This window comes from Micromys minutus (genome assembly GCF_963924665.1).
Source record: "Micromys minutus genome assembly, chromosome: 32".
Classification (NCBI taxonomy): domain Eukaryota; kingdom Metazoa; phylum Chordata; class Mammalia; order Rodentia; family Muridae; genus Micromys; species Micromys minutus.
In genome coordinates, this window is record NC_137967.1 from 15,958,688 (window position 1) to 15,983,176 (window position 24,489).

Below are 24,489 nucleotides of genomic sequence, written 5' to 3' on the forward strand. Positions count from 1 at the left end.
CCCAAGGCAAAGCTGGCAAGCCTCAGGGGCCATACAGATACACTTCATTCTTTCTTCATGTCACCTCTTTTATCTTCTTCCTTTTACGTGTCCTACTATGATTGATTTGTTGAGTATCTGTTATTTTCCGGGGTTGGAAGAAGGTAGATCCTTCCTCTTGTAGTACGAACATAGGATCAAGGGCTTGAACAGCAGCATACAAGGGATGAGAGATGGGTTGGGGGGGCGAGGAAGAAAGGGAACAGTGACACTTTGAAGGGGCACAGCTGACCTTTGGGTTCAAGTTGAGGAGAGAGGACACAGATGATGCAGGAAGGGCGTCCCAGAGCTCCGCCAAAGCAAAAGCCCTGAGACAGAGCTGCGCTTTCTTCATTGGCTGAGGAGGCTGCTGTGGCTGTCACAGAAAAACAATGAGGGAGAAAGGGAAGAGGACGGCAGTGGCGGTTACTCGGAGCCTTCTGGACCACCATGAGAACTTCAGATGGAGCCATGGGATGCTGAAGGCTGACTCCTACAGATTCCTGGCCCTGCGGGTCACCTCGTAGCTGTCCTCCCATTTTTCAGCCTCCTCGGGCCTAAGTCTCACTTGCCTGTCACTAAATCCAAGTCTTGTGGACTTTGTGGACATTTCTGGAGCACATCAAATACTTTACCTGTGCAAAGCCAATGCATACACTGACCTTTCTGAGTTCACTCTCTGCAGTGCCTCAAGTTGGAAGCTCCCCGCCTCCTCTACTGTAGACTGGTCTTTATGTAGTCCAGGCTGGCCTCCAACTCCCCGTGTATCTGAGGGTGTCCTTGAACTTCTGATCCTCCTGCTTCTGACCAGGTGTGCACTCTCATGCCTGACTCAAGGTTGACATCTTTTATACCTGTTTCCCCTCCTTAGAGCCTTCCTGGATGAGTTGCATTGGGGACCAGGTCTCTGGGGCTCCATATTCTACAGCCCCCAATGCCCTCACTGTCTGCCTTATTCGCCGGCCATTGTCTACGTCCTTCCTGGGGTCAGGACTCTGTGGTGGTGGCATTTTGTTTCCACTTGAGTCTATCATTCCATCTAATCCTCCTGGGATCCTTGGTGTCCCCTCTCACCAGCCCTGCACATTCTAGGGATAGGTGTCTCTCAGTGTCCTATTGGAGGGTCAGTGCTAAGGAGGACAGGGCCCAAAGTGGCCCAGCACAACAGAGGCCCTAGGAAGGTTCTCACATACCAGGCTCTGACCTGGCCATGTCAGGGACAGCGATGAATCAGAAAGAGAAACCAGGTCACCCAACCCAAATGATGCAAAAGGAGAGATTGCTGACTGGCAAAGGCGTGTTGCGGAGGGACAACTCAAGGCTGTGGAGCCGTAGAATTGCTTACAGAGGGCAGAGACCTGCAGGCAGGCAGCACAGGGGGGCTGAACCCAGCTCTACCACTTCCTGCGTGGCAGCTGCATGGGCCTCTGTGAGTCTGTTTCTTCATCTGTATGGAGAGGTGCCTGTGGGAGGCAGCCTTGAACGGAATTTAAAGCTCATCACCAACCTGTATTTTCTCCTCTCTTCTTCCTCTCCCCCTCCCCTCCTCCTTTTCTCCCATCTTGCTTTCCTTCCTTCCTTCCAACTCCAAATCCTAGTTCTTCTCCTATATCCAATCATTGACAAACACTCCTTTTTTTTTTTTTTTTTTTTTTTTTTTTTTTTTTTTTTTTGGTCGTGACAAGTGACATATTTCCTACCTCCCCCACAGGCTGGCCTTGATCTTCTTGCCCCAGTCTTTCCTGTGATGGAATCGCAGACACGTGCCATTATTCCTGGCTGCCCTGTTTTGCTGTTGAGAGTTTTTTTTTTTTTTTAATTTATTTTAATGTTATGTTGATGAGTGTTTTTCTTACATGTATATCTGTGCTCTATGATCACGCCTGATGCCCACAGAGGCTAGAAAAGGGGCGTCAGATTCTCCTGTGACTGGAGCTACAGATGGTTGCGAGCCACCCTGTGGGTGCTGGGAACTGAACCTGGGTCCCCTGCAAGAGCAATTACTGCTCTTAGTTGTTGAGCCATCTCTCCGGGCCTGCTAGCTGCCTTTTTATTTATTTTTATTTTTTATTTTTTTATGGTTTCAGTTTGCTGATGCAAGGTCTCACTGAGCATCCCAAGGTAACCCCAAATCAAGTGCTTGCCTAATGAGCCATGCAGCATACCGTCAATACCCAAGTCAGGACACATACACGCTCACCACGCAAATACATTTTTATCTGTCCTATGTCAGCCTTAAAATTGGAACTCCAGGAACCACAAGGATTTCTTGGATTCTGTTGCTTCCCCAGCCCAGGCCACTGGTCTGTAGTTAGGCACCCAGTGCGTACTGCTGGGTATCAGAAGAAAAGAAACCAGAAGGGACGCTTCCATGTTTAGCCCAGCCCAGAGCCTCACACAGAACAGCGAGGCCTCTGCTGCAGGTGACAGCCACTGGAACCACAGCCTGGTGAGAGGGAGACCCACACCCTGAAGGCCACATTGCCATATCTGGTCCATGTGCCCTGCGTGGAGACCCCGAGGTTTTGGAAGGACTCGCTGAGCATGGAAATGTTATCGTGAGCCTCGGGAGAGTTCGTGACCTGTTTTTCTGCTCGCTGAAATGAACATGGCCGAGTTAGCATCTCTACTGTGTTCTCTTTTCACTTTTAAAAATAAGCTTTAACTTGGGGAATGGTTCTCACAGAAAACTGGAAAGATAAAAGAGTTCCCACAGGAACCTCATGCCCCGGCTTTCTTTTATGATTAAAATCTCATATGGTAGTACATTTGTTTGTGGTTTCATTGTTTGGTGGTTTGGGAGCCTCTTTTAAGAGGTTTTTTTTTTTTTTTTTTTTTTTTTTTTTTTTTTTTTTTTTTTTTTTTTTTTTTTTTTATCTTCTGTGCATGGGTGTTTGGCCTGCGTGTATGTCTGTGCACCACATACAAGCAGATCCCCTGGACCTAGAGTTAGAGACGGTTGAAAAGTGCCAAGTGGGTGTTGGGAATTGAACCTAGGTCCTCTAGAGGAACAGTCAGTGCTCTTAACCACTAAGCCAACTCTTCAGTGCCGGATTGTTATTATTTTTCTTTATCTCCATAAAGAATGTCACGGGGATTTTTATGGAGATTGCATTGATTCTGTAGATTACTTTCTGTAATATTTCCGTTTTCCCAACATCAATGATGCAGATTCATAGACACAGAAGTCCCTCATCCCTTCGTTTTCCTCCTTTCGTGTCTCTAAAGGTTTCTTTGTAAATCATTTTCACAAATTCCCTTTTTTTTTCCTTGAGGCCATTGTGACTAGGATTGCTTGCCTGATTTATTTGTCCACAGTGTCCATCATTAGGGCCGGAGAGATGGAACAGAGGACCTGAGTTCAGTTCTCACAACTTTCTATAACTCAAACTTTATAATTTTTATGTATGTATGTATGTATGTATGTATGTATGTATGTGTGTATTACATATAAGTACACTGCTGCTGTCCTCAGACACACCAGAAGAGGGCATCAGATGGTTGTGAGCCACTATGTGGTTGCTGGGACTTGAACTCAGGACCTCTGGAAGAGCAGCCACTCTTAACCACTGAGCCGTCTCTCCAGCCCTGTAACTCAAACTTTAGCGCATCTAGTGCCCTCTTCTGGCCTCCAGGGACGCCTGCACATCCACGCATGCGCACATTTATCAGACCGTTCATTTTTAAAGTAGAGCAGCTGTGTCTGGTTTCATCTCCATAGTAACATTAAGGAGGATTTGGAAAAGAAAAGATACGGCTCCAGATGTGTGCGTGTGTAAGGCTGTTAACCACGGAGTCCGCCCTCCAGCGCCTGCCTCTCTTGCTCTCCCCCTGCCCACACTCCTTTGTATTTGTACGTGTGAATGAATACCAGCTGTGTGAGCAGATGCCAGAGGAGGGCACCAGACTCCCCGGAGCTAGAGTTACAGGAAATTGTGAGCTGCTAGTCATAGGTGCTGGGAACCCAACTGGAGTCCTCTGCAAGAACTGTGAGCGCTCCCCGACACCAGGCTATCTCTCCAGCCCCAAGTGGGCCGCTCTTACCGAGAAACAGCGTTTCTATTTCCTCCCCTCAAAAGCGATAGGCTGCAGCTGACGAAACACCATCTGTCATATATGTGTGTCTGACAGTACAGGCTTCACGGTCCCCTTCCTCTCTTGGACCTCCTCCCCTGCAAGGCCGTGACAGAATGAGGTGACGGACAAGGGCCCGCCTGCACTTCAGACTCCCACAGTTGATCTGATAACCAACATGGCACCCAAGTGACCAACTGGTGTGGGCGGATGTGCTGGAGGGAGGGATGATTCCCGTACTATCGATTAGTGGGTATAAACCGAAAAATGAAGCAGGGGGTGGTGACTCACGACTGCAGTCCCAGCACTCCTGAGACAGACGCAGGGGGATCATTGTGTCCTAGGCTGAGACTCAAAATTTTGTTTCTCATGTAGCCCAGGCTGGCCGCATATTCACTATATAGCTGAGGATGGACTTGAACTTCTGATCCCTGTGCCTCCACTTCTTGGATGCTGGGTTTACTCGCAGGTGGCCCCATGCCCTTGCTTGTAAGAGAAGATTTCTATCGCCTAGATTTCCCTGCAACAACCCCTCCTCCCAACAGCCTCTAGCATCAACTAATCTAATTTTGTCACTATAGATTAGATTTGCCTTTCCTACAATACTGTGGACGGAGCTGTGCAGTACTGACCTTTTGAAAATGGCTCCTTTCAACCAGCCCAGTCCATTCGGTCCATAGGTCAGCCAAGGTACCAGTCCCTCCCCTCACTGGGGGATTCTAGGCAGGGGCTCTACCACTGAGCCACACCCCCAGCCCCTCACTGGAAGATTCCAGGCAAATGCCCTCCAGATAAACTGTATCTTCCTCTCTACATGTTCTTTTTATGGCCACGCAGAAATTATTTGACAACACAGAACTTACTGGTCCTCATCATTTTATTTTATGTTTTTAAATTCTATTCATGTCATTTTTCCCTGGAAGGGGATGGGGATGGGAACCAGAAGTGGTTAGAAGTCCAGACCTTCGAAATCAAACTGCCTGTGTGATTTTGGGGTTACTTAGCCTCTCTGTGTCTTGATTTACACACCTTTTGAATGGGGACATCAATAGTGTATATGGAGTTTTGTGAGGACTTCAGTGATAACAGCCCTCCAAATCTTAGCTGGAATAGCTTTGTCTTGCCAGCCACTGCGTAGCAGTTCTTTATGACAGACAGGACAAGCCAACCTTTCCAGGCTCACACAGCTTTTGCTGACACCAATAGCATCCTCTCTTAAGAACCAAGAAATAAACACAAAAATTTCCTGAAGTCTGGTTGTTACCCAGGCCCTGAAGTTTGCTGTTCTAACACTAGGTGGCGGTCTAAGCCCTAGTTCGTACCGTTTGGGGGAGTAATTGAACAGGATGGGGGGGGGAGGCGTTCCTGGGAGGGGGTGCAGTGATTTGTAGCTCACCACCGCCCCATAAATAACCTCTAATAAATGTGCGCGATCATTCCATTGGCTGTCGGCACGCACCATCCCTGCGTGGAGACAGATGTTAATTTTACATCTTCCTGGGAGAACCCTACTGCAAAATTTAAGGAGGAGTGTATGTTACATGACCTGCCGCATAGCATCGTCTGTCAATGTTGGCATTATCGTTACTCAATGTGATTGGCTCACGGCGAGTGCTCAGTGCATATATTTACTGAGCCATTGTGAGCATAGGCTTTGAAGTCAGACCTCGGTTTAAAATCTATTAAGAGGGCTGGGGAGATAGCTCCGCGGGTAAAGGCGCTTGCTGCTGAGCTCAATGGCCTGAATTCGATCCTGGGAATCACACCGTGGAAGGAGAGAACATTCTCTTTGTCTTCCTCCTTCTGGTCCACGGTCATACACAGGCAAAACAAAACAAATGTAAAGGAGGAGGGAAAACAAACAGGAGTTTGTTTGAACGTTGGTGAGAATACTTTGAACGAGGGTAGAAGTGTGAAATCTGTTGTACGATCTTGCAATGTGCGTCCCCGACCACGGGGAGGCAGCAGAGGGCAGCCGGTGAGTGAGTTTTCCCACCTTTGGGCTCCAGAGTCAACTAAAAACCAACAATTCCACTTTAGCATAAAATCCCCAGTGCATAAAAATGTTTGAAATAGCCAGGCATGGCAGGGCATGCCTTTAATCCTAGCGTCGGGAGTCAGAGGCAGGTGGATCTCTGAGTTTGTGGCCAGCCTGGTCTACAGAGCAAGTTCCAGAACAGCCAGAGCTAAACAGAGAAACCCTGTCTTGAAAAAAAAAAAAAAAAAACTAGGGAGAAAAGAAAGAGAGGAAAGGAGGGAGGGAGGGAAGGAAAGACAGTGTAGAGCACCCGATGCTTCTTGCAGTAATGTTGCTACAAGAGCTTTGTATCTATGAGGTGGCACTGGTGGACACACTTGGGATGGGTCAGCAGTTCGAGGCCATCCTTGGCTAAATAGTGAGTTCCAGGCAGCATGGGCCTGGGCTGCATGAGACTATGTCAAAAAACAAAACAAAAACAAAAACAACAGACCAACACAAGCAAACATGCATTTCTTTTGGTCCATCAGTCTGTGGCAATAGATTCAAAGAAAGCAATTATTTAGCTGCTAGGATTTTTTTTTTTTTTTTGGTTAGATGCTGGTTTCTAAAAGCAAAATATGTTCCACAGTACAGAAACGCAACACGGAAAATGTGGCTACTCAAATTAGAGTAAATTAGTAGGATGGCTTCTCGGGCAGCCCCAAAATTAATCTTGAAGAATATTTATTGACACCAAGAGTCACTGCTGATTTATATAGTCTTAGTTTTAAAGGGTATTTTCTGAGGCTGAAGAAATGTCTCAGTGCTTAAGAGTACTTGCTGCTCTTTCAGAGGCCTTCTTCTGGCCTCTGAGGACACTGTGTGTAACACACACACACACACAAAGGACGGGAGAATATTTTTTAAAACGTATTTATTTTTCTGGGGCGGGGGGAATAGTTTTTTAATTTATTTATTCTTCTTTCGTACATTACATCCTCACTGCACCCCACCTTCCACTCTTCCCAGTTTCCCCCATAGATCTTTTTCTTTTTTTAAAAAATATACTATGCGAACCGTTCTGCCAGGCATGGTAAAGTGACATACTCCTGAGTCACTGTGGTAAAGAGTCTTTTAGTGCATCGGAGGCCCTGAGTTCAGTTGGAAACAAGATGGGGAGAGATGGGGGTGAGGAGCCAGCAGAGCCCTCAACAGCAGCTTTTCGTTCATGGTGTGTACACATAGTAACAAAATGTCTGCTATGTGCCGTGACTCTTGAGAGGGTGGAATTACCCTTTACCCATCTATCCCTTTTATAAATATGTTCTGAGCACTTACATACTAATAATCTCAAGGCCCTGGCCCTGAGCAAAAAACAGGAGTTGAAGGTCAGCTTGGGCTACATAGTGAGACCCTGTATCACAAAACGGAAACCAGCCAGCCGAACAAAAACCACAGTCAGCAACACGTTTGAGAAAAACTCAAAGGAACCCTGGAAGTCAGGAGGATGCTTAAGAGAATCTTCCAGACAGAAGAAAAAAGCCAATGAACCAGAGAAAGCCTTTTGGGACAAACCTGTAATCTCAAGGGGCTCAGCTGGGGAAAGCATTTGCCCAGAATTCCCTAGGGCTGGGGATTTACCCAGCACTGATTGCCTGTCGTGTACAAAGCCCTAAATTCAGTGTCTAGTACCCAAATAAACAAAAACCTCAAGAGGAGAAAGCATTCTTAAATTTTTTCAGTAAGACTTAGAGAAATCATAGATGCACATGGGTGTATTGGTTTATGGGTTTCGTTTCCCCTGTGGGTTTTGTGTTTGTTTGTTTTATGTCTATGGCTCTCTTGTGGAGGTTAGAGATCAACGTGTGGGAATCATTTTTACAGTGTGGGTCCAGGACCTGGAACTTGTCAGTCTTGGCAGCACTGATACATCTCACACACCCGTGACTGATTTAAAAAACTTAAGAGATTAAGATCAAGTAGTGTCAGATTTCCAGATCCAGACAGCGCTTCATTCAAAACTTGCTTCCTGAAGTCATAAACCCACTAGCTTTCTATTAGCCTGTTTCTTTGCCTGTAAAATGGGTGTTACAACAACAGGGTGGTGGCACCCAGTTTATACCAGAACTAGTCGCGCGCTAACAAAGGCATAAGTGCTTAAGAACTGTTTCTGGCCTTTATGTTCTCGTATTCCACTTTCTTACTTCTTAGGGAACCCGTGGGAATCTGTGCCACACGAAAGCCGTTATTTCCCCTTTAAGAGGCGGAGTAGGCGGGGAGTCAACGTCCCGGCACCTTTTCCAAACTTTCCAATCCCTGCTCTTCATTCTCCTCCTAGCGGTCTCCGATTGGACAACTCGCACCAATCACCGGTTTGAGGGAAGCCTGCCCGGCTCATCGCCCCGCCCCTGAATGGGCCCCGCCCATCGCCCGGTCAGCTCCGTTGCCATGGGGACTAGTGGGCGGCGAGGACTAGGGGAGGCCCCGGATGTTCGTTGAGGATTCAACATGGCGGCGGCAGTAGCCGCGGCGGCGGCGGCGCGAGACCGCTGAAGGCGGTGCGCGGGCGAATCTGGGCCGAGCAGCTAGGCCGCGAGCGACCGCGGCGCCAAGCCGGTAGGTTAGGGGGTTACCGTGCAAGGGGCTTGTGGTTGGGAGCGGGTGGATCTGAGCTCGCGCTGAGGCAGAGCGGTTATTCGGGGGGGCGGGGCCGGTGGGGTCAAAGTTCACTCTTGGAGGACAGGGTCGCGTGGAAAAGGGTCGCGGGTCAAAAATGAGGAAAGGGGAGGGGACTGTCGCGATCAGAGGTTAGACCCGCGGAGGGGGCGTGGCCGGGTTTGAAATGTGTGCAAAGTTTTGAAATACTAAGTGGGGGCGGGTAGGAGGGGTTCGGAACGGGTCTCATAAAAGGGGGCGCCCAAAGTAACTTAAGAAGAGGGTGTGTCTGTAAGGGTCGGAGGTCACAACCAAGAGAAGTGGGCGGCGGCCAGGTTGAAGATTTAAAAGCCTCAACTCGAGGAGGAGGTGAATGAGTTTTAGGTTTGGGGGTGTCTGAGACAGCGTGTAGGTAGAGGGTACAAAGATAAAAATCTGACGGGTGTAGACGGCCGGAGGGGGGGGTGTCAAAAGCTCAAAACTTAAGCGGGGCGCGTGCAGTGGGAAGGGGGACCAGGGACATGTAACAGAGCCGTCCAAAGTGGGTCCTGGTGGTGGGAGTCGAAGGGGAGCCCCTTCCCACAAATAATGAAGGTCACACAGTGGCAAACACTGATGATAGGCTGGGCTTCCCTCTCAGCGTTAAAGCTCTGCGTGTGTACTCATTTAGTACCCAGCACAACATCACTGGAACCAAAGCTGTTATTAAGAAGCTAAGTGATTTGCCCCGGGTCAGCTAATGAGTAAGGTGAGCAGCTGGGATCCCAGCTCGGGAGCTCTGCCCCAGAGTGCTTCTGCAGCCTGCTGCCTTTCAAAAAAATCTTGGTACTGGTTAATGTTTAACGAGAGAACGCACCGCGTGTGCCTGCTCCTGTTTCATCCCTTATCTCGTGAGATGGGTGAGTTGGGTGTTAGAGAACACCCCTGTTATTCCAGATAGAGACAGTAACTCCAAGAAAGCTTTAAGAAGCAGCTTTGGTCGACTACCTGCCACAGTGTCCACTTCCCAGGAGGTCTGTTCCTGGAAGCCACTCCCTGGGTGGGAACAGAGTGTCTGTTTAGCCTCCTTGGAAGGGTGTGACCTGGGAGGGGAGGTTCCGCTGGATCAGTGGGAGTGGCATGTTGGTGGGTGGCCCAGAGTCCAGTGAGCCTCGGATTGGGTGGGTGTGACCTTAGGAGTTCTCTATTCCTGACACCACAAGCTCTCCCTGTGGTCTTCAGTGGCTCCCAAACGCTTCAGTTTGAGGCTTGGTACTTCTTCCAGGGCTTTGACCTCTTGTCAGCCATCTTCGGTCACTCATGAGTAGCCAGCCCTGGGCAACTCTTGGCTTTGCTTTTTCTTTCCATCTGTTGGAGAGCCCATTCTGCCTTCTCCTGGTTCTTGGGGCCATGCGCACTCCTGCTGGTTTCTGGGTGCTTCTGGAGCACCAGCTGGTTGCAGACTGTCTGTGGGGGGCTGTTAGGCATTGTGCTGGATCCTCAGATACTGTAGCAAGGAGACAAGAGGCACACAGCCCTACCCTCCAAGCTGAGACCAGACTTCAGCCAGCGACACTGAGCCTAAACAGAGCTAACAGAGTGCCCATACACTGCTTCTGTCCTCAGGCTCCTGTCCTCGGAAAGTCCCTCAAGGAAGCTCTGAAAGATGAGTAGGAGGGACAGGAAGGGACACAGGGTCAAACAGAGCAATGTGTGCATAGGTTCTGGCCTACTAGTAGTTCAGCCTGGGAAGGGACACTTAATACGTGCCTCAGTTTCCACTTTTGTAAAGTGAGCCTAATAAGAGTGTTGAGTAGAGAGGAGTTGGCCTGAAACCTGGCATACGGTAGGCACCGGGCAGCCTGGCGTACTGTGAAAGCACTAGTCTTATCGATGGCTCCCAACTCTCTCCACAGCCCGCCCACCCCACCCCCAGCCCGCCTGCCCCTGACAGTGTCAGAGAGCTGGCACGCTGCCAGCACCAGATCTGTGAGGTCACCCAAATTCCCAGCCTTGTGGTTCCAGCTTGGCACAGATGAGGAGAGGTGGGGGCTGCGCCATTGCAGACCCCGATTCGGGCCCCTGCCTTGTCTTTGGGTCCTGAGCAAGTGTTTTTTTATATTGACTTAATTTTGTTCTTTATGTGCTATGGTAGGCTAGCGAGAAAAGCAGAGCTTTCGGTGTTAGGGAATGCCCAGCCATCCCTACAGGCCACAGGAGTCCAGCCAGGGATGCCGTCCCCTCAGCACATTAGCCTCTCCATCCTGGCTTCCCTGAGGAGCTGGGTCAGCAACACCATCTTCACTACCTGGAGGACAGCAGGCGGATAGACAACGGTTCCACATCAGTACCGTGGCCCACCCATTCCACAGAGCTAGATTGGCTTACGCCCGCTGCTGCTTCCTCGTAGTGCCCAGAGGTGCTTTCATTGCCCCTCCTGCTGTCTGTTATGGCTCTGGCTAGAATGACTTCCTCCACGTAGACATGTGGGCACCTGGGCAATGGCTTTTATGACTACCCGATGCCCATCTAGCAGGCTTTGGGGCTTTGGCTGTTACTCTCTAGGATGTGTGTAACATTGGCCACAGCTTTGACCACTCTTCCATTAGGAACATCTTCCAGAGTAGACATTTGAAAAAAGCCTGTCTGGGTAGGGGGTGGGCCTATTTACACTGCCTATGTGGTTGACGGTTGTATAACTAACAGAGCCTGTCAGATTTGTCCCTGGACGGTGACACCCAGATAGGTCAGAGGAAGAGGTTCAGACAGTGAGGAGAGGGCTTTCTTGACAAAGGGACATCCGATTGAGAAAGAATGAACCAGGTCTTCAAAGAGTGAAAAGGTAAATCAGGTGGTGGGCACTGAGGGGATAAAGGTCAGGGCCGAGCAAGCTTGGGGCAGTCACAGGCTGGAAAAGCCAACGGAGCTGAGCAGATGCGGTGTTGGGGACCAGGAGTGTGTGGCAAATGCTGTAAGACTGGGGGGGGGGGGGCAGTGGTTCTTAGTCTCATCACAGGAGGGCTTGGGCACCATTGTTTTCCCTTTCTAAAGCTTGCTTAGGCTGGCTGGGGATGTGGCTCAGTTTGTACAATGTTTGCCTTGCATGGTGAGGCCCTGGGTTCCATCCTAGGATCACATAAAACGAGACTTGATGGTGCATGCCTATAACCTAGGAGGTGGCATCCGAGGGACCAGAAGCATGAGCCCCTGTCTCAAAACAGTACCCCCCCCCCAAAGCCAGGACAGTCCAGCTGCTATCAAAGAGGTGGATTGTAGGGAAGGCAGCAGGGATGCTGTGAGAGGGAAAGGCAGTGATGGAGGGTCCTGTGGGAATTCTTCCCCATATTAACTCACGTGATCTTTGCAACAGTCTTTAGTCATGAGAAAACAGACCCAGAGAGATAGACTTGTCTAAGTTACCCAATATACAAGTAACAAGGGGAGGCAGGATTTGAACCGTGGCGGAGGGCTCCAAAATCACTGTTCCTCTTGACAGTCTTCAGTGATTTTAAAGAAGCTTTGATTGGGCAGTATTTCCATCCCCATGGGTTTCACCCAGGTCCCCTTTCAGACAGGTTCTCTGGGGACCTGTCAGACTTGAGGAGTGATGGATGTTGGGTTCATGTCCCCGCCAGTACTCCCATGACCCTGCCCTTCCTTATACACCGCTGCTCACCGCTTCTTGGCCTGTGACTTGTGATGAACTAGATTTCCTGGCCAGACGCCGGTCAGGGGTGTCCCCAGCAGCTGTTTCTTACATCTCCCTATCAGACTGGTGGCCACAGATGCTGCCAGTAGGAAGCTGTACCTTTCCAAGTCACGGCCAGGGAAATGGATTGCCCCCCTTGCTCTTCCGGGGACGAAGCTTATTGTCTGCTAGACAACTTGGCTCACAGGAAAGTTTGGTGGGGGTGGGGTTTCTGAGGAAGGTCAGAAGGGGAATTCCCCTGGTCCCAAGGGAACACACAATGACAGTAGGACAGAAGCCACAGCTCATTACAGCCTGTCCCCTGGGACTGCTGGTGTCCTGCTCTTTCCCAGTAATCCAAGGGACAATGGGGACTCCCCTGATTAATGTACAGTACTGGCATATCTCTTGACCAGTCCCCCTTACTGGGAGCCTCTGGGGAAGAGACAGCCTGCTCCCTGGTGAAGTGGGGGTGGTTTCAGTTCTCTGCCTGCCAAACCCAAGGCAGATGTGAGGGATGACTGTGTGCAAAGTCCTCCATAGCCTCAAACTGGATGGCTTTCACAGGTGAGTCTCCTGGCGCCTTGAGCTCTCCCTAAAGCGTAGCTGCAGTGTTGAGCAGCATCCGCAGTGCACCTCCATCTCCTGCCCGTGTACCAGGGCTGTGTGCAAGGACCCTGCAGACCATCTGCCACTGACCTCATTTCCCCTTGTGCATTTTCATACGAAGGCATATTGTTCTGCTAGTCTCTGCAATCCCAACACACAGTCGGAGGGAGGGCTGCCAGGACGCTGGTCACTTTCCCAGCAGTCCATTGTCCTCAGGTTCAGAGATTCTCCCCCTCACCACTTTTGTTCCTGAAAGCACTCCCTTCTCTTCTGTTTCCACTCAAATGTGCCCTTCTAGTTCCTCACCCCACAGAGTATCCTGCTGTAGCCCGGGCAGCCTCAAACTCTCCACGATCCTCCTGCCTTGGCGTCCCAGGTGCTGGGACCACAGATATGCACCATCACACCTGGCTCGCAGTTTTCACTTTGCTAAAGCCCTGGGCCACAACCAAGCGCATCCTTGAGTGTCCCATGGCTCCCGTGCGCCCTGTCCTTTCCATGCTGAGGCAGCTGAGTAACCAAACGCCCACATGTCTCCACAGCCCTTGCCTTTTCTTTCCCCACAGTTCTCCATAGCAGCCCACTAAGGTTATTCGACCAAGATGCTGTGTCCACATACGTTTATGATTGTACTACTTTGTGTGTGTGCATGGTGCTAGGGATGAAAGCCAGGTCTTTGTGCATGAGAGACAAGAACTCATTACTGAGCCAAGTCCCCAGTCCCTCTCTGGAAGATCTAGGCACTAGCAGAACTACAGAACTCCCACTGAGTCAGACCCCCAGCCTCTCATGATGGAATTCAGGTAACGGCTCCACCCAGAGCCACGCCCTCCAGCTTTGTGGACTCTACTGCTTTGTGTACAGTGTGCAGAGACCGCAGCAGGACCCTGGGTGCTGTTGGGTTCTGCCCTTACTCTGAGACAGGAGCTCCCACAAGATAGAAACTTGCCTTTTTGCCAGAGGTTCCCAGGAGCCTCCCGTCTGTACCCATAGGGTTGCAGGTGTATGTAGCCTGGTTTCATTATTTTCACTTTCGTGCTAGAGACTTGAACTTGAGTCCTTGTGCTTGCTGAATAGGTTCTCTGTCCATTGAGCTATTTCCTCCAGTCTCAATTCTATTACTTCTAAAAGGCTTGTTACTGTCAAATGTAGAGCAATGCATGAAATAGTTATCTTAACCAGGATCTGTGAGGTGGCCCGCATGCTCAGCCCCAGCTCAGAGGCACAGCACCCTAGAGCTCACTCATCTCCCCTCAACTCCTGCCCTCCACGGGGCTGCCCCACCCTTGGTGGCCATGATACATTTGTGCACTCCTGAATCCCAGTGCCATCTTGGCTGCTTTCAGACTCACATACATGGAATCTTCCAGTCTTTGATCCCAATTCTTTCTCCTCAACACTGTAAGATCTGCCTGGCTGTACATTAAGACTTCCTTCATCCTATTGCTGTACCACATGTTTCTGAGTCCCCTGTCGTGCTGGGGTGTGTCTATGTCCCCTCTTCTCAGGGTCTCTCTTGTCCCTTGCTTTGCCAGCCTTTTCCTACAGGCCACCCCCAGGAGCGAAGGGCGGGGTGTGCTCACCATCTGGAGACAGCCTGATAGTGGTGAGAGTCCTCTCAGTCCACAGCCTCATGCCCCCATAGCACTTGGTACAGTCACACTTTGTATTGACTTTGGACCGGTTTTATTTATTGTTTTACATATTTTGAGATAGTATCTGACAGCATAGCCTCAAGTTCACAGCAGTTCTCTTGTCTCAACTTCCAAAAAACTGGGACAGCACTTCAGCCATGTTTCTGTGAATTTGAACTCTAAGCCTGTGGTGGTGGTGGTGGTGGTGGTGGTGGTGGGAAGAGCTAGGTGGAGGCCCATGGGGGCAGACCAAAAATCAAGGCCGCCATGCTAGTGTCAGTCTAGTTTAGGGTTGTAGACCTTGACTAAAGAATCACACCATGACAAGTAACCAGAACAAGGTTGTTGCCTCTCACTGCTTTTTCCTGGGGGCGGGTTTGAGTAACAGTCTTCCTTGGTTTGTACACCTTGGTCTGGTCCTTACCCCTCCTTCCTCTTACCACTTACCCGTAAGTTTTGTCCTCTTTTCCAGTATAACCCGGCACTGGTGCATTATTTTCCTTGCCACCCCCTTGTTCAAGCTGTTCTCACTTTCTTCCTGGCCCATGCCTCGGACTCTCTTATACCCCCTTCCCACAGCCCCCACAACATAGCCAGAAGAAGCCCTTGGACACCCAACCCTCACCTCATTGTCCTCTACTCTTCTCTGACAAAGGATTCCTGAACATTCCAGACTAAGTCCTACTTCAGAGCCTCTCTTCTTTTGAGAGCCCTGGTCGTCTTGTCAAGTCTCTGCCCTCTTTGCCCTCTTTAGGGAACTACTAACCACAAGTCTGAAACAGCACCCCCTCCACACACACACACACACACACACACACACACACACACACACACATACCCTGTGAAGCTAACAACCCAGTGTGCTTGTCTGTATTGCCACCATAGTTGCTCAGATCCTGTTGTGGCGGCTCCCTGAAGGTTTGGTGCATTCCTCCATAGCCTAGCTTCACAATGGTAGACTGGAGTGGTCTCACTGGTTTGTATATAGTGGTTCTAAATGTCGGTGGACTGACGGAGTGAGTCCCAAGTCTGGGCATGCCTCCTAGAGAACCATCTGGCCCTGGCTCCTGTGGCTCTTCCTTGGGAAGAGCCTAGCAGGGCCTTTGGGGAAATTGAAGACCGGGGGTCAGGTCCTGAGTTGGGCGAGATTTTCTGTGGCTGATAATAATTAGCAGGGACTTGACCAGATGGCCACACTGCAGCCAGGCCTTCCTGGAATCCCAGGGGGTGCCACACCACTTGACCCATTTTCCAGATGAGAATATGAGCCTGGCACCTGTGGGGAGTCCTTGATGTAGCCACATCCTGGTGCCAGGATGATCCTGGTGCCTCCCATGTGACTGGCATCTCCCTGGCAGCCATCAGGCCAGGCAGCGTCTTAGTGGCCTTCAAAACTCAAAGGCCCAGTCAAGTTTCCTGCTTGTTCCACCCTCAGGCTGACTTTTCATTTTCATTTCTCATTTCTGAACAAGAGCCTTTGTTTCTAAGGTGATGCGTTTTCTCAACTCTTTTTGCTTTTTCTTTTAAATTTTATTACTATCATGAGTATGTGTGCATAGTATATGAGTGTGTGCACAAGTGTGCTGCAGTGTGTTTGTGGGAGCCAGAGGACATCATTGTGAGTTGGCTTTCTGTTTCCATCTTTATGTGGGTTCTGGGACTTGGACTTTGGTTGGTACTTATTGAGCCATCTTGCCTTTCTGTCTCCCCCCCACCCCCACTCCAGCCTCCCGGTTCATGAATGCGGTATGTCTTTTTACTTATGTTTTCTCTCATGGCCCTCAGAAAAGTGTCATGCTTTTACAACAGGGCCCTTGCCTGCTCACTGTGGGTTTATTCCAGCTACTTTATTGTGGGCTCTCCACCCTTCACTCCTATAAGATGCTTGGCTCCCCAGCCCCTGCTTTTTCTGTGGCTCCATCCTGGGCCTTGCAGAGGATAGGTAGGGTGCCCAAAGAAGCTGTAATTTTCCTGAATAATTTCAAGGGCTAATTAAAGGTTTTCCTTGACTAATCAGCTTACTGTTTAATTATCAGGGAACCGGCAGAGAAATGTGGAAGACTGCTGGGGTCTTCCCAGAGTGTGGCAGGAGACCAGGGCGGCCCTTGGTAGGCTTAGCAGGATTTGGGGATACCCTGCATCTCCCATGAGTCAGCCGGAGTCACTGTCCCTGTGTCCCCTCCTCCAGTTAGTGTCTGCCTGGTATTTTTACCTTACTTCTTCTGGGGTCCTGGCTTAGAGCTTAGCACCCTAGGAAGCCTTTGCAGGTGCTGGCGTGTGCAGCTGGAGACCAGCCCCCCTGTAACGTGGCTGGTCAAAGCTGCCCACCATACATCCTGAGTAAGACCCTCAGAGGGATGCCCCCCCTGGGCCCAGTAGCTGCCAGTCGTGAGGGGGCAGGGGCATTGGGAGTGGAACTCTGAGGAAAGGGCTGGTAGTGGGAGGAGGTGTAGACAGGTCACTGAGTGATGGCCCAGGCTTTCTCTCTGGGAGAGGCAGCTGGCTGGACCCCAGGGGTCCTGAAGTATCTGGAGGGGAGGAACCCAGAGATGGCTGCACCAGGCATGATTTCATTCCTTGCATTCCTAAGCATGCCCCAGACTTCTGGTGGCCCTAAGTGGGGGAGGGTGACCTAGAGAAAGACCTCTGGACACTGGCCCTGCCCCTCCCCCTGCCTCACTGTCAGCCTCACTCTGCCTTCCCCTGTGTTCTCAGGACTGGCTGAGTTCTCAGCTCGCCCCCATTTCATCAGCAGAAAGATTCACCAGGTTTTGGAGGAATGCAGGGACCCAGGCCCATGCCATCAGACATACCAGCTCTCACTATGGAGGTTTTCAGTGTGCCTCTGGTGGCCTGAGGGGGAGAATGGCAGGCACACTTGGATTAACTTTCAGATGTGTCGGCACCTTCCTGCACTTCAGCACACTCTGGGGAGGCAGGACTGTTACTTGCATTCACAGACAGTGCAGAGGAGGGCCACAGTAGATTCCTGTGCCTGGTAGTGTAGTAGCCACCTCTGCTCCAGGCTTCCTTCTCTAAGCCATCCAGAGGACTGGGCAATACTCTGCACACACTTACACACACACACACACACACACACACACACACACACACACACACACACATGCATAGTTCTGTGGCCCACCCCCATCTTGCCCATGTGTGTTTTCCCCATCCCTGGCAGAAGTTTCTCCTTGGAGGCTGGAGGGGATAAGCCCAGGAAGTTGTTCCCATGGGAAGGATGCTGACATCACTGGGCCTGCTTTCCACCCTGTCCTCACCCCTGGGACTGAGGAGTACAGTGTCCTGTGGTTGCTGTGTCACCTGCAGACCCTGCCACTCTGTGGGCTCATGTCTGGTCACCACTGTCAGCTACAATTCTGGTTCTTCAGGCTTGCACGTCTGCTGACCCTAGTTTGGTGCCAGCAAGGGCTTGTGTTAAGATGTGAATATCACATTGTAGGAACGTGTGTTATTTTAATCTCCTACAGCTCTGGCTGTGCCTCTTCCACCCCTCCAGGCCCCTCCAAGACTGCTTCCTCTCTTTCTCTGGGTGAGGCCTGAGCTCATGTGGCTCTGGGGTGATGACTGGCTCCCTGCCAGAGGGTCTGGGGGATTGAGTGAGTCAGCGTGTAAATGTGCAGCCTGGAATGCTGTTACTGTGTCATTGGGGTCATTAGTGTCCCCATTGCTGATACATTGTGGCCAGGTGCTCCCAGATTTCCTAAAATCTGGGTATCTTCCTTCATAAACATGGGGCACATGAGAGAACTGCTTCCTACCCACCCCAGGTCCCCGTCACCACTTGCAGTAGCTGCTATCTGCAGCCCCTTCCAGGGGACCCTTTAAAACAAACTCTAAGCATTATGGACTTTAGCCAGAAAACTTGCAGATTTGTCTCTCGACACGAATCCCTAAAACCCTCCCACTTCCCAACTGAGGTCCATTTGTCCTTCTGTCCAGTTTGGTCCCAGACTAGACCCAAGGCCTCTTGAGCCACCTTTCCACTCTGCATTTGCCATCTCCCCCCAGTCTATACATATGCATAATTTTGAAGCTGTTGCTGTGGGTGAACATCTGGATTTAATAATTTAATGAGTCGATGTTTGCACAACTGTCAAGTTAACTTTGAAGGTAAAATTTTTAAAGGAAAAAAAAAAAAAGCCGTGGTGATGTGTACCTGTGTTTCCAGCACCTTGGGAAAGTTCCAGGCCAGGCTGGGTGGATAGGGAGACTGTCTTATAAAAGACAAACATTGTTGAGCAACAGAACAAAAGAATGATGAGGTGCACTGAGGAGCCTCCTGGCCCTCTGAACAATGGAGCCTTAGCAGCCCCCTTCTCCATACCTGTGCAATAACAGCATGGGCCCACACATAACATCTTAAGGCTGGCCTCACTGCTGTCCCATAGCTCCAGCATGGGGTACAGAAGAGCCACCAGGGGCTGCCACTGCCCCCAGGGCAGTTTGTTTGATCTAAAATAATTTCTTCTACCCTGTGGAACTAGCTACAGCACACCTGGACAGGGATACCTTGGACCAGGATGTCCCATGTCACAGGAGTAGGACCTGGGAGTCCCTAAGCATATGGAGAGGCCTGGCGTTCATGGCCTGGGCCCTGAGGCCTGGGCTGTAGAGCTGTCTGTCTCCCAGCTTTTGTCACCCACTGCAGCAGGGTGTGCAGAGCCTGTTCTGTTTATGGCAGAGGCAGGGGGTAGGCAGGAAAATGGGCTAGAGGCAGAGGGACTGGCCAACACAGCACATATACAGAAGGCTGAGAGCTCAGCTTACTCTGCAATGCAAAGTCTAAGCAATACAAAGTGTGGAAAGTTCTGGGTTCACTTCAGTGCCTAGGCATCAAGCAAACATCCCCTGTGCCACCCAGAACAGGGGGCAAGTGCTGACAGCCGCCAAAAAAATCCCCTTTCCAGTAGTGAGTTCTTAGCTAGCTCATGCTTTCAGCCCTCCCTTCCTTCCCTTCCACTGCCCAAAGGAGAACAGAGAATCAGCCACCTGCTGCACTGCCCAACTAAAAGACAGGCCCCAGGGACCACGCCCTGTGGTCGTCACAGGGCTGCACTTCTTTCCCTAGGTAGGAATGGCATGAGATTGGCACCTCTTGGCCACAGCTTGCAGTCTCTGGTATTTTGCTCTTGAGAGCTCTCCAGCCAGTGAAGGAAATACCAGCAGGAGAGCTCTCCAGCTAGACTAGGTGGAAATGGGCCTGGCTCCGGGCTCCTCCTGCTGCCTAGGCCCCCTACCTCCTGTCTCCCCACCCAGCTCCGCAGGTGAGAACGTGAGAGATCCCTGGTCACCAAATGGGGGTCAGTTGAAGTCCTGCACCTTGTAAAGGAGCTGCGATGTCTCCTAGAGGGACCAGGGGCCAGACAGGAAGTCTCTTTTTTGACCTCATGCCACCCTGGCTCACAAACCCTACAGGGAAGCCACTGTAGTGATTACTAGCAAGGGTCTGGATCACTGGGGTTTACATGAAGCTGTTACTGAGCTGGTAGTTTGAAGGTGAGGACAAACCCTACCAGCACCTCAGTGAGCCTCACTTTCCCATTTTAGAGTCGGTAGGGGTTAGCGAGGCACAGAGCTGGCGCCCTGGTGTCCTCGGTGGCAGTTGTATGGGTCACATGGGTATCCTGACACCTAACAGAAGCAGAAGCAGCTGGAGGAAGGAGGGCTCTGCCTGGGCCGGGCCATGAGGACGCAGTTTATCATGGCAGGGGAGGCACGGGGCAGGAAACTGAGGCATCTGGACATATGTCTGCCATCAGGAAGCAGAAAGTGCTGAGTGCTGGCACTCTGCTCTTCTGAGAGAAAGGGAGGAGGAGGGGAGGAGGGTATTAGATCCTCTGGAGTCATATGTACTTGTGAGCCATCTGACCTGAGTGCTGGAACTGAACTCGTGTCCTCTAGAACAGCAGCAAGCTCTTAACCAGTGACATCTCTCCAGCCTCTCCCTTCCTCCTTTCTGTTCACTCCATGGGCTGGTGCTGCCTACCACTCAGTTAACCAGTGTATAGGTTTCTGTGGTGGTCTTAAATCCAGAGGTTGACAGCCATCGCAACAGTATTGTCCTTACTGCCTTTCATTCACTGGTCCCTTCAGCCTGGTGGAGGCTGAGGACCAGCACTAGTGACAACTGCTTTAGGGAAGCCAGCAAAGTGACAGCTGCCATGGTGACGCCCATCTGTGAAACCAGTAGAGGCTGCCTGGAGGGGGAGATCTGTAGGCTGAGGCCTGAAATAGGAACTGGTTTGTGGAAGAAGAAACCAGAGAGAACAGCACACTCAAGGCTAAAAGATCTGAGCATGGTAGTGTACACAGCCCTGCCATTCCAGATCGGCAAGTTATGAGTTTGAAGCCAGCCTGGACTACCTAATGAGGGTTTGTCTCAAAACAGAGCAAAGGCTAAAATATGGGAGCAGGTCTGTCATTTAAAGAAATTCCTAATGTCCTTAAGTAAACTTACATTTTGAGGTACCTGTGGGTTCACATTGCAATTGTAAGGCATTATGAGCCAGATCTATCACATTCCCCTCCATCTTCTCGGTGCAGAGTCACCCAGGTCCCCAATCAGGATGTGGACTTTGATCTGATCAAGGCCGAACATTCCATCACAAGCGTCCTTTCCTCTGAGGCCTGCTCTAGCCACACCCTTCCCACCCTTAACCCTTCCCCAGTTTTTACAATTCTCTCTTTAGGATTGTTGCATAAGCAGAATCCTTCCACAGAGAACCTTCTGGAATTGTCTTCATTCATGCAGCCTGGTTCTCAGGAGATGCTCGCAGATGGTTGGGCATGTTGGGAGCCCCTCCCTTGCTGTTGCTGGGTGGCACTCATGGGTACCCCAGGGTGTTGCACCATCCACCCATGGAGGACATCTGCTTGTTTCTAGTTTTCTTGGCTATTACAAGGAAAGCCTCCAGAAACATTCCCATAGTGGTTTTTGTGTGGAGTATAAATTTTCGTTTTTCTGGGACAAATACCCCAACGTGTAATTGCTTGGTGGTGTGACAGTTACAGGTTTTAAGGAGGATTCCAGACGCTTTTCAGAGTGGCTGCGCCATTTCCCGTTGCTATCAGCTGCGCAGCGCACGCAGGGCGCTATTTGTCTGCAGGCTCGCCAGCACTTGTATTGTCAGTGTTTTTATTTTAACTCCTGTAGTAAGAGTGCGGCGCTGCCTCGCAGTCACATTAATCCTGTGTCTCTGGCTAATGGCTAATGCTGTTGAACATTCAGTGTGTTTATCCGCCATCTGTGGGTCTGCTTCGGTGACAAGTCTTCTGGCTTCTGCTCACTTTATTGAACTGTTTGCTTTTTTACTGTTCAATTCTGTGAGTGCTTTATCTTAGGCACCAGGCTTTTGTCAGATATGTGGCTTGTAAATGTTTCTCTCAATCTGTTGCTTGCCTTTTTTTTTTCCTCCCTTCAGTACTAGGAATTGGACCTAGGGCTTCTTGGGTGTGTTAGGCAAGCATTCTGTCTACCACAGAGCCACATCTCTGGCCTGTGGCTTGTCTTTTTATCCTCCTCACATGGACTTTTGCAGAGGGAAAGTCTTTGTTAGGCAAAACAAAACTTTAAGTGTTTTGTTTATTTTTATGTGTATGGGTGTTTTGCCTTGCATGTGTGTGTGCATGTATGTATGTGCACATGTGTGTGCATGTATGTATGTGCACATGTGTGTGTATAGTGGCAGCAACTTCTGAAAGAGGGCATTGGATTCCCTGGGAGTGGAATTCCAGATGCCTGTGAGCCCCCACGTAGATACTAGGAACTGAACTTGGGTTCTCTGCCAGTGAGGAAGGTTTTAAGTTTTGGTGAGGTCCCTACGTTCATTCCGCTTATGGCTTGTGCCTTTGAGGTACAGTCTAAGAACCCTGAGCTGAGCTCTGGAGGGTTTCTTCATGTGTGTAGTGCTGGGGATGGACTCAGGGCCCTGCATCTGCTAAGCAGGAATCTCTGGCCTCTTACTGTTTACCCAATCCGAAGTTTCCCTGGCTCAGTCTATAATCAAGGCAAAGCCTTGAACTTAGAATCGTCCTGCCTCCACCTTGGGCTCGTTTACTGGAAGTTTTAGGAACATGGTGTAAATTGTATTCAGTGTGGTTTCTGTCAAGATTCTGTGTGTGTTTAGGGGAAGCCGGTTTTCATAGACGATGGTGCGTCCAGCTGACTTTGCCAGTTACCACAGTCTGCCCCCACCTCGTGCTTACCAGGACGTGCTTTCCCCGACAGAAGAGTGGCTGGGCATGCTGGCTCGTCAGTCCTGGCTCTCAGAAGGCAGAGGCAGGAGGATCTTTGCCAGGCTGGTCTGGGCTGTGAAGTGAGACGCTGGTGGGTGTGGGGACGGAGGGGGTAATGAAGGTGCTGGGCGGGTAGAAGACTTGACCTTCATTCATCACCGGCACGACTGAAACGGCAGCCACCACGAGCAGCTTGCCCTCCTCTTCTAAGATTAAACACAGAACATGAACTGTACGTGTGACCTGCCACTTCCCTCCCAGGTACACGGTAAAGAAGCGGAAGCAGGTCAGACGTGATGGCACACACCTTTATCACAGCACTTGGGAGGCAGAGACAGGTGGATCTTTGTGAGTTCAGGGCCAACCTGGTCTGTGTACTAAGTTCCAGGACAGCCAGGGCTGTTGAGAGGAGAAAACAAAACGATTGGGAGCAGGACCGGAGCACACTAGACTTGCACATCCAGTTGTGCAATGTTCTTCACAGCAGCCAGAGAGCGGAGACGACCCTGCGCCCCGAGAGAGAAAACCAGCAGGCACACATAACGGCATATTATTCAGCCAGAGAAAGGGATGAAGCCTTAATAAGTGCTATTGTGTAGCTGGACCTTAAAAGCTTGCGCTTCGTGGAAAAAAGCCAGGCATGAGGAAGGGTGATTGTGTGATTCCTCCTGTGCACAGGACTGAGAATAGCACAGAGAGGCAGAAGGTAGAAGAGGTTATGGGGTTGGGGTGGGGTGAGGGAACCAGGAAGGAGCAATGCCCTTTTGCTGGTAAAAGGCTGGGGTAAAGAGAATGTTATATAACACTCAGGATATTTAAAGACATCAGGCTGTTCACTTCTAAGTGAAAATGATAAATATTGTGTGTCTTTTTACCACAGTGGGAGAAAAAAAAAAAAAAAACACTTGTCTTTTTTTTTTTTTTTTTTAATAGAATGTCCTTGGTTTTCTGAGACTCGCATGTGTCCCTGGCAAAACTAGAACTCACCGAACTCACTATGATATCTCATGTTTTGCCTCCTGGGTGCCTTACAAGTGTACACCATCACACAGTGCATAAAGCCCATTCTACTGGGGCTGGAGAGGTGGCTCAGGGGTTAAGAGCACTGGCTGCTGTGGTAGAGGACCTGGGTTTGGGGCCTAGCACCCAGTCAACAACTTTAACTGCAGTCCCAGGAGATCCAGTGAATCCAGTGCCCTCTTCTGGCTTCTGTGGGCACTGCATACACACACACACACACACACACACACACACACACACACGCACATGTCCACAGGCAAACACTCATGCATAAAATAAAAATAAATTCCTAAAAAATGAATAAGTCATTGGTGGAAGTCTGTTCCTGGGTTCTCTGTGCTGCCCCACTGTCTCCATCTCTAGAAGTGTGTGGCGGGCTTCAATGTCAAGTGGAGAGCTGCCTCCCACTCTTCTGTTTCCCCTATGTGCCTTAGCCTGACATTTCTGGAACTTTTCCAAGATCCACCTCATCCCCAGTATCCATCCTACTTATCACTGTGTGCGTGCACTGCGTTCCTGTGGAGGCCAGAGGTTGATTTCCTCAAGTACTCTCCACATTGTTGAGGCTGGATCTCACCACTTTAGCAAGACCC

General features: G+C 50.3%; 1 protein-coding gene across 1 annotated transcript in view; it reads left to right on the forward strand.

Moving 5' to 3' along the window:
- The first annotated feature begins 8,553 nt into the window (after nucleotides 1–8,553).
- PAK4 (p21 (RAC1) activated kinase 4) overlaps nucleotides 8,554–24,489 on the forward strand; it is a 36,331-nt gene continuing 20,395 nt past the window's right edge. Inside the window, exon 1 of the mRNA XM_080908266.1 lies at nucleotides 8,554–8,668. The gene's annotated coding sequence lies outside the window, so the exon portion shown is untranslated. The remainder of the gene's footprint in view (nucleotides 8,669–24,489) is intronic.